This window comes from Eumetopias jubatus, unplaced genomic scaffold (assembly GCF_037043125.1).
Source record: "Eumetopias jubatus isolate StellerSeaLion01/CBP00866 unplaced genomic scaffold, mEumJub1_p1.0 scaffold_16, whole genome shotgun sequence".
Lineage (NCBI taxonomy): Eukaryota > Metazoa > Chordata > Mammalia > Carnivora > Otariidae > Eumetopias > Eumetopias jubatus.
In genome coordinates this window covers 70,013,086-70,023,746 of record NW_028274822.1, presented here as the reverse complement: position 1 = coordinate 70,023,746, position 10,661 = coordinate 70,013,086, and positions in this window count along the sequence as shown.

Here is a 10,661-nt window from a genome sequence, read left to right as displayed (position 1 = left end):
GGCTCCCATGAGAAAGTCGTGGTTGGAGTCAGAAGGCGAAAGAAGAGCTAGGCAAGAGGACTAGGTGGGAAATACCATAACTGTCCATTATGGAGATGATAAATGCCCTAATAAAGGTGCAGATAAAGTATTACGGGAGTTCAGGGGAAGAAGACATAACTTCTAGCTGTGGAGATCGAGAAGACCTTCTTGGAAGACATGACTTTTGAGCTGAGAATATGTGGAACATACAGAGATTCTAAATGCCATCCCAAATTAGAAAAGAAAAATAAGCACTGGTAGAGAAGTTATCATCTGAAGAAACTACATATTAATGCTTTACCTTGTCAAGATTTGTATTATTTTAAGAAATTGAGATATAATTCCTATATCATCAAATTTATAGTTTTATTATGAAATAATTTTAGACTTACAGAAAGTCGCAAAAATAGTTCAGAGTTCTGCTAAAATCTTCACGTTCTGTACCCCTCAGCTAGCTTCCCCTAATATTAACATCTTACACAACCTTTGTACAATGATCAGAACCAGGAAATTAACACTAATATAATAATACTATTAACTAACCTACAGACCTTGTTTGAATTTTGCCAGTTTTCCTTGTGATCAAAGCCAGAATCCCACACTGCATTTACTTGTTATGTCTTTTTAGTCTCCTCCAATCTGTGACAGTTCCTCAACTCTCTTTTCTCTTATAACCCGGACACTGAAGAGTGCTGGTAAGTCATTTTATAAAATATCCCTCAGTTTGGATGTCTGATGTTTTCTCATGATTAGATCAAGATTATGCATTTTGGGCAAGAATACCACCAAGCGATGTTGTACCCTTCTTAGTACATCATTCAGGGGCTACATTCTGTCAACATGATTATTACTGGAGATGTTAACTTTGATCACTTGGTTCAGGAGCTGTCTGCCAAGTTTCTCTGTTGTAAAGGGCCCCTTTGTAATTAGCAAGCATCTTGTGGGGAGATACTCAAAGCTACACAAAAACATAAATTTCTCATCATTTACAAAGTGCTATCAAATGCACACTCTCTACTTGAATTCCACAAACATCAGCTGTACACCCACCAAACACTGGCTTGGTTATGTGTAGCTCCATGACCTTGCTAGACCTTAGGATCCTTATCTGTAAAATGGGTATAATTCGATCTTACCACTCAGGGCTGCCAAGGATAAAGGAGAACCCTGCTCGCGGAACTGTTCAGCAAGGCTAACTGGGACTACTCATTCTTCTTCCGGGGATCTCAACTCTGTCGTCACCGCCACCTGCTGTCAGGTCTCCGTTTCCATCCTGTGTGCATCCATGCCCCCGGGCTCCTGTCTGTCCTCACCAGCCACCAACTCCCTCATCCTATTTGCCAAGCCTTACTTGTGATGTCATTTAATAAGTTTTGGAGACATAAGGTGAGCCCCGTTTCCTTCTGGAATCTGTCTGTAATTTTGGGAGCTGCCTCGAGGTGCCGAGTGATACCTGGATCCTGTAGGTGGCAGGTGGGAGATCTTTTCCCTCATGACAGAAATAAGGGGGAGAAGTAGGAATTGCCTTCCTCCAATAATGTGTTGGCCCTGAAAAGGAAACTCACACCCCACCAAGTATTGAACAAGCTTGGATGGATACTTGTCTCTTACGGAGAGCTCTAACAGGGGCATACTTTAAATGAACAACTTTTTTTCATACTTTCATACTTTAAATGAATAATGTGAAAGGATGAGCTCACCCCTGACCCAACCTCCTAACTCAACAGCACTTCTAATTTGAGAACAGGACTTTAACAAACCAAGAGGGAGGTACAAGTTAAGTAGCAGCTCTCGCTAAACTTAGCTCTTACAGTAACTCCTGGGATTGAATTTAACCCTTTTTAGAGGCAGAACCATCACACTTGGCTGTTTCTTTTTGGTTCTTTGTGTGAGATCGTTATGAAGATCAAATATAATAAAGGGTGAAGGGGCTCTGTGACTCCTTATAGGGCCAAGTCAATATTGCTACTCCCATTCTGTGCCCCAAGGGCATCTTTTAGGAGCTGCCTGCCCAGAGCAAAGCAGAAAGGTGAAAGGTCCCAGCCCAGACCACCCTCTGCCTTCCTTCAACCATGCAGATGAGTGCCTCAAAATAGAGCCCCTTAAGGAGAGACCCAGCAGCATACAGGGCATTCCCTCTAGGGTCCGGAGCAGTTTCTTCCTTGACAAGTGACAGGCCCGGGTTTCTTCAGCCCATCTCCCACCAGAGGAGCCAGCTGGTTTAGGCCAGACTCCTGCCCCACTAGCACCTGGGTAGGAATTGGTGGCAGCAGCTCAAGACTATTTGCCTATTTTATTGACCTCTCCCCAGTGGATCCTGGAAGACACCCATCTCCTGTAGACCACGGAGGCAACAGCTCTTCTCGAAGGCCTAGGAACCTTCAGGTTTATGAAACATCCTCCTTCTCAGCACTCAGTTGATTCTTGTGGCCACAGACCCAAACTATAATGTGCACATGAATTTCCCTGAAGATCTTGTTGAAATACAGATTCTGGTTCAGTAGGTCTGGGGGGAGGCCTGAGACTCTGCATTTCCAACAAGGCTGGTCCACGGACCACACTTCGGATGCAAAAAGTGTGTACTTCTTACCAACAGGCTGATCACAAGGAAGTCTGGACACCAGAAACCAATTTGGACTAAAACAATGAGTTTTTGTTTCTACCTTGAGATTTTTATTATCTTGATACCACTTCTGATGGCCTTCTAATAGAGTCCCCTTTTGCTCAGGGTGATCCAGGGGGGTTTCTAGTTTTTGCAAAGAACCTTTCCTAATACCAAAAGCATTTTGCCCTGCAAAGTAAGAAAGGGTTACTCTTCCTCCGTCCCACTTCATACCTTCCAGCCCCAACCACCACAGCCTGGTTAGACCCAACTGCTTCTCAAAGGTACCAAATCCTTTGTGGGGGGGCTTCTGAACATTTAAATCTCCTTCAGCAACATAAAAGAGGTTTTCAAACATTACCTTGGGGATTCCTCATTGCCCTCTCTTAATATTTTTCCAGAAAGAGACCTGAGTTTTCTTTCAGAGGTTCAGTCCCTTTTTCTCCTCCCAGCCCCTTAGCTGTATTGTGCATTAATTAGCTGGTAACTAATTACTCCTTAATTGCAAACAAATTTGCCCATTATATAGGGGCTCTCACCCACACCAGCAACACGGGTCATGGGCATCCCTCCCTCTTCCTGTCGGCCAAGACTGGGGGTGGGGTTTACTTTTCCTGGCCCCGCCTCCCAAAGGAGGAGTTATTCACCTGATTGGTCAGATTCCAGAATCCTGATTGCTCCTTGGTGAAAAGTATGGCATTCTTTCTTCAAGGTCCAAAATTCCACAGGGCCAGTGGGGGCTTAGGGCAGAACCCCTTTGGAAGACTGACTTCATTCAGAAGGGAGCAGCTACCTTGGGGAAATCCAGACCCAGGCTGGCGACTACAGAGAACCAAAAATGCTGATTTCCCTATGAAATTTCCTGATTTTTAAATGTCAATGACAAATTTAAAAAGCTTTTAAAAAGCTGTGTAGGGCGCCTGGGTGGCTCAGTCGGTTAAGCATCTGCCTTCAGCTCAGGTCATGATCCCGAAGTCCTGGGATGGAGCTTACATCCGGGCTCCTTGCTCAGCAGGGAGCCTGTTTTTCCCTCTCCCTCTGCTCCTTCCCCCTGTTTCTGCTCTCTCTCTGTCAAATAAATAAATAAAATCTTTAAAAAATAAAATAAAAAGCTATGTGGGCCAGACACATGTCTGTGGGCAGGACCAGCCCCGCCCCAGGCACCCCCGGGGTGCAGTGGGGCTTGGTGAATGCCTAGGGGTAGCGGGGATGGAGAGGAGTCAGAAAGGACACTAACTACATCCTGGGCCCTAGAACACAATTACCCTGGCAAAGATGTGCTCCACAGGCACATATCAAGCAAGGTTCTGTGCTAGGTTGGGGGAGGGGGCACAAAGCACACTGTGAGGCTTCACACTCCTCCAAGGCAGGTTGGGAAAACATCAGGAGACCTGGGTTCTAGTCCCGACTTGCCCTCCTGTAATTGCTTCGTGTCTTCAAGTTAGTTCATCATCTCTGGGATTCAGCACACAGCCTGGGTTGGCAACAGGTTAACTAAATCGTGGGAGGGCAAATTATGAAGGACCTTGAGCGTCTGTGTTGGGAGTTTGGGCTGGATCTGATTAGGGGGTGGAAGCCATTGCAGGGTCTTGAGCAGGAGAATGACCTTCTGAGTAAAGTACTTCAGGAAAGTGAATCAGGCCACCTGTGCAAAGAAGAGGGTCACATACCACCCAGGTGTGGGGTAGTGAGACAGCAACTAAAGCTTATGCAAATCAGAGCTTATCACTGCTAGCTCAAAAGCCTTCAATGGCTCCCTCCAGCCCTCAGTGAAGTCTTTCCTTCTTACCATGGTCCACAGACAGGACCAACTTCACAGGTGTATGATCTGTGCAGTTCCACAGGGCCCCGTGCTTGGTTTAATGCTCTACTGTCACCATCTTGAAACTCTTAATAATTTTTGAACAGGGGCCTTCCTGTTTTCATTTTGCACCAGACCCCGCAAATTATATAGCCAACACCACCTACTGGGACCCTTTGGCCTGGCTCCCGCTCCCCTTTCCCTTCTTACTCCCACCTGACTCCTCCCTTACCCTTCAAACTGCGGTCACGTTCGTCCTCCAGCAGTTCCTGGAGGTTGTTCCTGCATTTGCACTTATTACCCCTGCCTGTGACACCACCCCTCACCCCAAGACCAACTCAGTTCTTTGTTCAGCAAATTTCTTCTTAGCCTCCAGATCTGAGCATAATTATCTCCTGAGAGATACCTTCTCTGACCTCCTAGGATTGTCCATTCGAAACACAACTTTAAAAATAATTTAAAGTAGGTCCCCAGGATGTGCTCCCATGGTGTCACACGGCCCCTCCTTCACAGAGCTCACCCGAATCTGTGATGATAACTTTATATGGTGCTCTGTCTGCCGAGTCTGTCTCCCCATCCAGACTGTCAGCTCCATGAGACCTGCCAAGTTTCAGCATATGCTCGTGAACCTCTGTCTGGCAGGCTGCAAGAGGAGGCTCAGAGATGGCTTACATGGGGAAAAAGGGAGGGAAAGACTCTTCTTACCCATCTTGGACCCTTGCTTCTGTGTGGGCAGACATTTGCAGAATGCCTAGACCACACACCCAGCGGGGTCTGCGCTGGCTCTGGCCTTTCCCCAGCTGGAGCCCATTAGCTCCAGACCCTCTCGCCCTGCCCCTTTCTCAGTGATGGGATAATCCTAGGAGCGGATTGGGAAGGGGGTGCATTTCACAGGGCCATGCTTTAGTCTAAAGGAAGCAATAATGAGAGCATTTCAGACCTCTGCCAGCAGAACAGCCATGGGTGCTTGGGGGCTTAGTGCTTATAAAGGTTTGTTGAGTGACTAATACCCAACCAAGGAAAAGTTTTCTTCCCTTAACCAAGTAAATAAGACCATTCCCACCACAAGAGGTAGAGAGAAGGGACAGAATTTGCAAAACATAATAAATTTGTTGACCCTGGCAAGATCAGAAATAGCATCACATCTGCACAGGGGGCTCATATTTACTAAGCAGTGCCCACTACCAGGATCTAAGCTAAGCTCTTGACACACACCAGTTCCTGAACGCTCACCCCAACCTTATGAGGTTGGAACTATTCCTCTCCCCATTCTGTGGATGAGGAAATTGAAGCCCAGAGAAACTGAGGAACTCGCTTAATGTCACACAGTGAAGAAGTGACAGAGTTGAGACTTATATACCCAGATCTGTCCAACTCCAGATCTGTCCTGAACCCTTCACTACCACAAAGCAGCTACTCAAATGGCTCGCTGTGTGATTTGGGGCAAGTTCCTCAACCTCTGAGCCTCAGATTCTTCACCTATAAATTGTCCCTTATTCAAACCACCCTGTGCTAGTTGCTAGAATTAATTTTTTATAGATGTTAATTCTCTGCTTGGCCCCCTCATGACAGCCTGGTGAGGGAGAGAATGTGGCAGAAACAATGCTTTGTGTTCTTCAACCTATTCCCTCTTCCTGGGCACACAGGAAGGGCACAGCCTCATCTTCCCTTGCAGTTAGTAGAGTCATGTGGCTACATTCTGGCCAATGAAATTACACATCACCCCTGGGCAAAGCAATTAAGAGTAGGTGAGCCTCTTTTGATTTCTAGGCTCCCTTTCCGCATACAGAAGACTCAAAAATGGATTCCAGGGAGGGTGTGAGGGAGTCATTGCTTGGAAGAGAGGTGCCTTCCAAGAGAGGTGAGTTACGAGAGCCCTGCCCCTTATCAGACTTTGTGTGAGTGAGAAATAAACTCCGATTGTGTTAAGCCACAGAGATTTTTGGTTTGTTCCATTAATTACACTGAATAAAACTGTATACCAGGGGCACTTGGCTGGCTCAGTTGGAAGAGCATGCGAATCTTGAGCTCAGGGTCATAAGTTCAAGCCCCATGAGTTCTACCCCCACACTGGGTGTAGAGATGACTTAAATAAATAAATAAACTTTAAAACTTAATAACATCAGTTATTAATTGCCACAGCAATGCTGCATAACAGATCACCACAAACTTAGTGCCTTAAAAGAGCAATCATTTATTTAGCTCATGATTTCACCGATGGGCAATTTGGGCTGGGCTCAGCTAGAGGTTCTTCTGGTCTCAGTCGGGTTTATGCATTCATCTGTGGTCCGCTGTGGGATCAGCTGGTGGCTGACGAGCACAGCCTCAGCCAGGACAACTCGTTCCTGTTCCGGTGGTCTGTCATCCTCATGCAGGAGAGCCAGGTTTGTTCACAAGCCAGCTGAGAAGGTTCCAAGAGAACAAGCAGAAGCTACAAGAGCTCTTAAGAGTCCAGGCTCAGAGCCGGCAGTGTCACATCCCCTGCATTCTGTTGGCCAACATAAGTCATATGGCTGAGCCCTGATTCAAGGGGCGAGGAAAAAGATTCTTTCTCCTGAGGGGAGGGGTTTCAAGGTCACATTGCAAAGGGTCTTGCTTATAGGGAGCAAAGCATTGCAGTTACTTTTGCAAACAATCTACCACAGAAGGTATTAGTGTCCCCATCTGAAAGATGAGGAAACTGAGGCCCAGGAAGATGAAGTAGATAGCAAATGGAAGAATCGGGATTTAAGCAAAACCTGAAGATCTCTTCATGCCCTAAGCTTCGCTGGTGACTCTGAGGACTGGTCCTCTTTGGCCAGAAGGAACCTCTCCACCTCTGCTAGTTGAACCCAGAATCCAGCATCGTAGCCTCCTGGGGAAGAGGACCCCAAATCTGGATCTTGCTCTAGCCTTTGGAAGAACAGGGCATCTTTACAGAAATTTGAGGCTGGGGGACATCTTGAGCTCCAAACCTGAAGCAGCTGTGACTTCAGCGAGCTGGGGCTAGCAGACAGGTCTTCCCCTCCTGGCTTTCATACATCAGATGTCCCTAAAGACCTACCTTGCTGTGTGACCCAGGCATAGCCCACACCCTCTCTGTGCCTCAGTATCAGAGGGCAAGGTGTAAAGAGGTAAGAGCTCAGCCTCTGGAATCACAGCAATGGGTTCCAATCCTGACTCACTTGCTATCTGTCCCGAGCAAGTCCCTTTCCCTCTCTGAGCCTCCTATTTCCCTCTCTTCTGTAAAATGGGTATGAGAGGAGTCCCCACACTGGGGGCTGTTATGAGAATTGAATGAATGAATGCATCATGTAAATGCACGATATAAATGACCTACTACCCCCAAGGTGGGCTTACTATCTGGCAGGTGGTATAGTATCATCTTGGCCAAACCCCCATTTTAAGAGGAGAAAACAGAGGCTTGGGCAGGGGATGCAATTTGCCAAGGCCATACAGCTAAGGCGTGGTGATGTCCCCAGCATACTCAGGTTTGTCTGATTCCAGAAGCCAAGGTCTTAACTTCCCTAGAGTTTGGGAGTCCTGGGTTTGAGTCTCGACTCTGTCTCTTGAGCCATGTGACTTTGCACAAGTCCCTTTTCTCTCTGGGTTTTTTTTTTTTTCCTCATCTCAGTAAATGACAATCTGCCTCTAAAGCCTCATGACGTTTCCTCAGATGGGAAAGTACACTAAAGTGCTTAAGCCAGCATCCAGGACGGACATGTATGTGCTCAGCAGTTGGAGGCTGCCATAACCATCACAGGCAAGTTGCTTAACGCTCTGTGCCTCAGTTTCTCTATCCCTCAAATAGGGCTAATAACAGTCTTAACTCATTGGGGTGGCCGTGAGGAATAAATGAGTTACTGTGAGCTATGCCTTAGCACAAAGCTTGGCACCTGTATGCGCTTCATAAGCACTTGCTATTATTTTTAAAGTTCCGAAACCTGTTCCAGGCCAGCACGAGACAATGGGGGACCCCAGCCCTCCGCGGGCTGCAGCTTCAGGCGCTGCCTTTGCTGCCACTCAGCTATTATTAGGCCCAGAGTCCTCATCTCAAATCCAGATGGGGAGCTACAAGGGCAGGCAGGGCCAGGCCTGGCTGGCGGATGGTTGGGAAAGCTGCTCCGGAGGCCGGTCTGGGTTTGGGCCCCACCCCGCCTGCCCTCCCTTGCCTGCAGCGGGTCCAGCCGCCACGTCTCCACTTGGCTCTGAGGTCTGCACGGAGCACTCCCTCCCACCGTGGCTGCCTCCTCTGGGAAGGTTCAGAGTATTTCCACAGCCTCAGCACTTTTCTACCCCACCCAGAGAGGCCAGGCCTGTGTGGAAACTACCAACTGGACCCTGCTCGCCTCTGGAGCCTGCAAAGGGGCCCTCTCCACTCCCGCCTAGAGGTCCTTCTGTGCCTCCTGTGAGGGTTATTGGGTCCCTCAAGGGGAAAGGGCCACACAATGAGGTTCAGAGCCCAGCCCTACCACCAACATGCTGTGTCAACTTGAACAAGTGACCTTCCCTCTCTGAGCTTCAGTGTCTTTATCAAATGGATATAATCTGAACATCTACCTCACAGGGCTGTGGTGATGATTAAATGAGTGAATGGCACATAATGGGCACTCAGTATGTGCCAGGTGTTGTTATTTCATGCCTGGGTGTGCCAGGCCAAGGGGGAAACAAGGGATTTGGGAGGCCGGGGATCTGGGGTGCAGAGTGGCTCCCCCTCCAAGTTGCTATATGACCCGAAGCCTGTTCCTTGCCCTCTCTGGGACTCAGATTACCTATTTGGATCACAAGGTGGGCATCTAGGACTCTACAATGCCAAGATTCAGCTGCTAGGCTGAATAGTTAAGAAACAGAACAAGAGCCCATGTGGACAGATGGCAGATCCCAAATGGCAGACAGCAGGGTCCTGTGATTAAGGATGAGGATTCCAGGTTCAAATCCTGTGTGAGGTGTGGGCATGGCCTGGCCTCACTGAGTCTGCCTCCTCTTCTGTATAATGATGGTCCTACCTCACAGGACTAGAGAGCTATGAGGTCCTGGTAATAACAAAATTGCCACTCATGTATTATAAGGGTGATCTGGAGCCAGGCTCCAACCCACTGAGCAGCAATTGCATAGAGCCCCTGTCATGAACTTAGATAGATGTCAGGCATCAGGGAACCCCCCAGAAGTCACAAGAGGTCCAGGCCAGCCCACCCTGAATCCTCTCCTTTTTCCACGAGGCATCCCAGGGCCCTTTCTCCTTCCCAGAGCCCACTTGCCTCCAAGTTTCCAAGGAAGAGTCCTCCTTTCCCATCCTTCAGCACTTAAGGCCCGGCCCCCTTCTCCTCCAAGGCCAGAAGTTTATCTGGCACTGTCGCTCAGAGAACACAGCAGCTGGATGACATCATAGAGGAGACAGCCTTGCCGAACTGGTTTGCCAAACAGGTCCCCAGTCCTATTCCTGGGGCTGCTGGCCATGACCATGGGAGCTTCCAGTTCTGCCCATGAGGAAGAAGGTTACAGCCCTTGGATCCCACCAGCCCCAGTAAGGACCAGTTCTCCTCAAGGACCTCACACTCCAGCTTCACCTGCTTGACTTTTCCCCAACAAAATCCCCATAGTCCTACCTTCCTTCCTTTGTTCATGCTGTTCCCTTCTCCAGATTGCCCTTCCCATCCCCTCAGCATGCCAAACAGCAAGTGAGGGCTTCGTTCTGTACAACTTTCAGAGTCCAGATAACTTGTCTCTCCCTACTCTGACTAGGCTGTGAGACCCCAACAGCAGGCCCAGCTCCAACCTATGTCTAACCCTCCGCTCCACCCCGCACCCAGCAGCCCCCGGACTCCCTCATAGGCCCAAGGTTCAGGCCTTGGCTGGCCTCACAGCCGCTTGTGAGCACACCCCAAGGTGGGGTCTCCCTGAAAGTCTTGGGATTTTATGTTGCGTAGTCTAGGGGGGAAAGGGATTAGGGAGCTCAGGCCATAATTGTGCAGATAAGAAACCTGAGGCTTTGAAGGGACCAAAACTTTGCCTGGGGCAGAGCCAGCGCTAAGACCCATCACCCCTCTTGCCTTTCAGCAGGACCCTAGCTGGAGGGAGGGGAAGCCAGGGTGATTCAGGGATCTAGCGCTGCCAGCTTGATAAAATATTTATTCTCAGACTCAGGCACTGGAGCAAAATATTACCCTTGGCCCCTGAGCTGCTCCAGCCACTCCCCGCTCTACCAGTCCAGGACTGGACCTGGAGGAATCTGGACCCTTTTTGTTATAGCCCCTTGCC